The sequence below is a fragment of the Podarcis muralis genome, chromosome 7 (genome assembly GCF_964188315.1).
Source record: "Podarcis muralis chromosome 7, rPodMur119.hap1.1, whole genome shotgun sequence".
In the NCBI taxonomy this organism is placed as follows: domain Eukaryota; kingdom Metazoa; phylum Chordata; class Lepidosauria; order Squamata; family Lacertidae; genus Podarcis; species Podarcis muralis.
Genome location: NC_135661.1, coordinates 48,833,377 through 48,839,279, shown reverse-complemented (window position 1 = coordinate 48,839,279; position 5,903 = coordinate 48,833,377). Strand labels below are relative to the sequence as shown.

General features: G+C 40.2%; 1 long non-coding RNA gene across 1 annotated transcript; it reads left to right on the top strand.

Moving 5' to 3' along the window:
- The first annotated feature begins 2,430 nt into the window (after positions 1–2,430).
- LOC144328425 (uncharacterized) lies at positions 2,431–3,637 on the top strand. The gene is made up of 2 exons (XR_013393652.1): positions 2,431–2,569; positions 2,669–3,637. It is a non-coding gene; the product is annotated as an uncharacterized LOC144328425 (long non-coding RNA).
- The last annotated feature ends 2,266 nt before the right edge of the window (positions 3,638–5,903 follow it).

The following is a 5,903-nucleotide window of genomic DNA, read 5'->3' as shown; positions in this document are numbered from 1 at the left end:
CTCTCTCTCTCTCTCTCTCTCTCTCTCCTACAGCCAACAGAATAAAACTGATCCCTCTTGATATCACAAAATCATATAATTGTCAACTCAGTACATACAGTAAAGCTGCAGCTTCACATAGAGACATACCAACATACAAAAATATGTACAATGTATGTTAATTCTGCATCCTTCCCTCCACATAAAAGGTATTAAAGGAAGAGATTAATAATAATTCAGTCGCCACAAACTTCAAAGCAAAACAAAATGAACACATAAAATAATAAATAAAAAGACACCATTGCATAGCACATGGATTACTGAACAAAATAAAAACAAAAGGTAATAATTGAGTCAAATAATTATCATTAACATTTGGACAGGTCAGCTACAGTATATGTTACATACTGAGTGAAGAATTGGATCGGCTGGTGGTCTGGATTCCAAAATCCTCCACCCTCTGTGAGCCAACTTTGATAGGTGGACAGTTTGACATCAGGCCGCCTGTCAAATGTGAAACAAGGTAGCTGTAACTGCAGATCAGCTATTTGGTGGTTACAACATTTCATTTGAAGACATGCTTTCAGCTCCAATCAGCTGATTGGTACTGGGAGCACACCTTCAAAGAGGTGTCTTGAAGTCTCCACAGAGTGGGAAATGTTCTGTTTAAAAACAGCATTTTCTCCTCTGCAAAGGAAGAGGTTTGGAGTGAAAGCAATGAAGGAAGCTCTTTGAAGGAAAAACATTTTCTACAGCCCACTCAGTCATCAGGTGTGTGGCAAGTGAGGGTGGTTTGTGGTAAATGCCCTTGCAGACCAAATTGAGGCATTTCCCCACCTCTATTATGTACAGCTTTGTGAACACAAAAACAAGGAGTCCTACGCTTCAGATTCAAACGTTGCAGCATGTTGTTCCCTGGGTCTTTCCTGCAAATCCTGGTCATAGTTAGCTCCTTATATTAAGCTGTCTCTGAAGAAGTGTGCATGCACATGAAAGCTCATACCAATAACAAACTTAGTTGGTCTCTAAGGTGCTACTGGAAGGAATTTTTTAATTTTGTTTCTCCAAAACATATTTGGCCTTCCCTCAGTGGGGAGCAAACTTGTGTGTCAGAAATGAGTTAGAAGTTCAAATATTGTGAGCTCAGAAACCGCAGTATACTCTTACCAGAACTTCACGTCAGCTGAGCATGGCCTATGTGATGGGCAACATCTTCTTAACCACCTCCTTCATTTCCTGACCCAGAAAAATATAAGGTGAGTGGAAAAGCAGGTGTCATCTCATGAACAAACAGAATAAACCATGATCCTTTGTTGCTTTATTTTGCTGCCTTTTGGTCAAGTGCTTAGAAAACAGCTTGCACAAGCTTGTCTTAAAGACGAAATACTTGGTAATCAGATACTAGCTGCTTCTACAAAAGGAAATATTTCCTTTCTATTCCAAAGCATCCTTACTGGTGCCTTATGTTCTGCTTCCATTGCATTACTGAAGATAAGTGCAATGCAGCCTTATGGTTTTTTGAGCCCAACAGATGAACAAGCTAGTCCTGGGGATGGAAGATACGCCCACAGGGATTGGCCTACCTTAGTTTTAATTAAAACAAGAGTATTTGAATCTCTTACAACATCCATGTTGTAGATAAGCTTTTATTTAGTGTCAGACAAAGATGATTTCACAGGAGGAATGAAAGCAGTATGGTTTGATTGACAACTGATAGGGTTGATAAATAGACCCGTCTCTTCCTTTTGAATCACACTCTAAATATGTGTTGGCTTTTTTGTTTTATTTTAATTAAAGGCTATGTACACACCCATCTGTACTGCAAATAAGTAGTTCTCCTTAATCTAGAGCCATTCATGCTCATCCTCAACATACAGCTTTCAAGTTTGATTGATTCTATATCCTGTCATCCACAAGGCTGCGTGCAGTTACTTGATACATGTTGAACACCCTCCATGCCTTTTCCTTCACTCACATGCCCCATGTGAACGAAGAAGGAAACTGAACTCTTGTTATACGCCAGTCCACAATGTCACCGGGCACCTATCATTTCCAACCCTTGCAGTGGTATTATCTGTGTGGAATTACATAACCTTTTGGGAGAGATAAGCATTCCTGAAGTCCTCCCAATTGCATACCCTACAACATTTCTCCGATGAACATAGGGACGTCTCATTCCAGAATGATAATTTTAGTATTTACACCCCATACATCTTACTGGGTTGCCCCAGCCACTCTGGACAGCTTCCAACATAACAAAACAATAAACATTTTAAAAATAATAATCCCTATGCAGGATTGCCTTCAGACAGCTCAGGGGTCAGATAACTCCATACGCTCTAACATTTCTCCAATGAAATGAAGGACATCCTAAGGAAAAGTGGGACATTCCAGGATCATTGTTAACCTTGAGACTCTTTACTGGGCAAAAGTAGAAGAATCCATCCCTAAGTGGGAGCCATTTTTTTTAGGAAGAACGCAAGCCCCTATTGGGGGTAGAAAAAGCAAGCCAACAAAGCAAAACACAGGTCCCCCCAAGAGATAAACAAAAATCAGGTCTGTGGGAAGGATTTGCTCATTCTTCCAAATGGTGGGTTATTAAATGGTTCTTTAAATTTTTGTTGGATAAGCTACATGAATTCTGAATCGACAATGAAGACTTCTCCCTCATCAGCCTGTTTATCTACAGGAGAGTGACCTTTGTATCAAACATGGAAGACATCAGACATCAAGATGAAAACTCAGCCGTTCAACTGTTTAGTCAAGATGAGCAAATATGGAATCTTATCCTTCACTTTTATGAAGGAGAAGCATCTTTTCCCAATAAAAGTGGAAGCACATGCCAATCCGACTGCCCCATGAGAAGATTTGTTTCATGAGTAAGGCATGCATTTCCCATAATTTCGGCAAGCTGGATTTAGCTGGTGGCTGGGGACTTAAAGAGAACCCTGAGTGACAGAGGCTGAAGAAGAAACCCAAGGAATTTTAACATTCCCACATAATTTAACCATGCCCACCTCCCCAGTCATGTTTGGTCTATAGGCATATCTTATGTGGCTAAATACTGCTCCGCTCTCATACTGTATTTCAGTTTGGATCCAGCTGATGTAACAGGATTTAACCACGGGATTTTAGAATTTTCCAGCACTGAACTCAGCTTTGTGTTTGAGATAGAAGTATATAGCAATAGAAGGCCATATTAAACTATATTTTATGTTGACATATTTTGTCAACTTAAAATTGTTGAACAAACACATCTATAATATGTCATACCTTGATCTTAATAGTAAATTAACCCCTCATTTTGTATTATTCGGCAGCTCTGAGCCGTGGAGTATAACTAACAGGTTAAGATCTATTTGTGCCTTTTGCACTTTACTGTTAAGGACCTTGGTTTCTTATAAATCACAAATGGTTCAAGGTGAGAGGCATGGAGATCCTCAGAGCTAAAATGCAAGGAGGAAAATTAGTTTCATTTTGAACTAGAGGTTTAATAGACAGTTATGCCATCCATCTATGAGATCCATGCACAGACAAAGATATACCAGAAATGGTTGAGAATGTCTTTTAATATTTTGTTGGAAGCCGCCCAGAGTGGCTGGGGAAGCCCAGCCAGATAGGCGGGATATAAATAATAAATAAATTAAATAAAATCAAATCAGAAACCAGGATGGCTTCTCCAAATCAGGAACATCCCTGGAAAATAGGGATACCTGAAGGGTCTGCAATTGTGAAAATTGCAGTAAGGGCCTTGAAACAGGGCCTTATCTGGAAGCCTGTCTGTTGTCAATTGCTTAGTGAATTCTTCAATTCAATAATAATTATTGTTGTGTCATATGGTTCTCTGTAAGCCTTGCTGAAATGTACATATTTGCAATTGTAATGATATTTTGCTTACCTCATTATAAACTTCTTATTAATATATTGTTGCTACAGCCATGTGCCCTTCAGCAGATTTCTGTGGTTGCCATGGCGAAAGGCATAATTTTAAATGGCTGTCGTGGGGGTACAGCCTAGCAATAAAATGAGCACCACATCTAAAAGGGCAGAAAAAGAGACAGGGCCACAAAAGAGTGTGGGTGTGCTGTTCCATCAAAGGCCCTGGCAACATCAATCATGACACTTACCATACCCTCCAAGTGTCCCAATTTTCTAGGGACAGCCCTGGAATTATGAAAGCCACCGTGGCTTCTGATTTGATCCTGGAATGTCCCTATTTTCCCCACCAGTGCTGCTGCTGCCATGTTCGAGAAGGAGGATCAGCTGCCGCTTGTTCTGAGTGGCAGCTGCATCGGTTGGGAGGGAGCATTCTGTGGCGTCTCCATGGCTTCTCCATGGCCGCTGCTACTGGCCTCCTACCTTGGGCAGTTCATAGCGGCTGCTGGAAAATGGGTGAGAAGAGAGGAGAGGCTGCTGCCACCAAGGCCCAGCCCCATATGATGTGGCAGCTCTGAGGGGCAGGCAGAAGGCAGTGCCGCCCTGGGTGGGAAGAAAGGCTGAGTGGAGCAGAGTGCCAGAAATTTTCCTGTGAAGTGATTGAGTTTGAATGACATTGCATTCCTATTGAAGTGGAAAAGAGGTGACACACAAGTCACATGACAACAATTTGCAGACATCTCAAAATTTAGACTTTTACTTGATGCAAAATGAGTTGATCTATGTCTTTAGAAAGCTGACTCTGAGGTCATATTTCATTCCAGTTTTCCAGGACCACCTAAATAAACTTCCTCAGCCTGAAAATGATAAAATACCATAAAACAAATGGCCCTGGCATCATTACATCTCACATGCTGATTTATGCTTGACGCAACTGATCAGTATGCAAGCCTCTCAGTAAATCACCATGGTGATGACTTATCCCCTCTTTCAGTTGGTATGCATCTTAATGAAATAATAGCAATACAGGTCTTCCTTACTTAAGAGGAGTTCATTGCATAACCCCTCCCCCCAATACCAAATACAAACTTAGGAAAAAGTTAACTACTTTAGATGTACTTCAATTTTGCAAAATTGATTCAAATGGTAGTAAGATGCAAAGAAGGGTCTGTATATGTTGCAAATAGATGAATGTCAGAAAACTTCTTAGTCATGTTAGAGCTGATTTTAAGGCTGAAAATGAGTTTCAGCACCAATGGGTTGCCCATGATGGACAGGTGGAGATTGCTGGACCCCGGTCCAAACCTCAATGATGGCCACATGAACGTAACTTGCAGAGTGTCATGGGAGGCTGAAATCCCCCCCACCCCATTTTTCAATATTGTCATTTTTGATGTCAGTTTGTGTCCATTTATCCTTTGGCATAGAGAATAATGTCGTTCATTAAAAGCCAAAGATATGAGTCTTGTCTTTTCATTTCATGTTTGTTGGGCATTATAATCAATTAAAACCAACTAACTGACTAAAATTCTTAAACTTAGTGGCGGCCCTAATCAATCAAAACTAGTTACTTCTTTGCCTTAAGTTTCAAGGGACAAGGGAGAATGAATGGATGAATGAATGGTCTTTCGCTACTCTAGTGATCAGCTGCAGGTATGCTTATAAGAAATAGGTCAATAGTTTGATATGGGGGGAATCATACGTGAAGGCCTTTTTTTCTTGTTTCAATGGTTCATGCCTGATTAGCCAAATTCACCTTGACTTGGATTTACTATCTCCTCCACCATCCCTGCATTAGTCTATGTTTGCATCATTAAACATCATTGCGTTTTAATATGGATGGCATATATAGTGACACCAGCAGATCTTGAATCAATTTGTCATAACTTATTACTATCATTTGACAGCTGTTAGCAAACACTCTGAGACAAATGACATTAGAGTTATATGTTACACATTCCTTCCATGGATGTAAGGCAGAAAAGTGTTACTGGAAAGCACTTAAAGACTTCACTACTTATATGTATCAGTGATTATGATGTTGATGA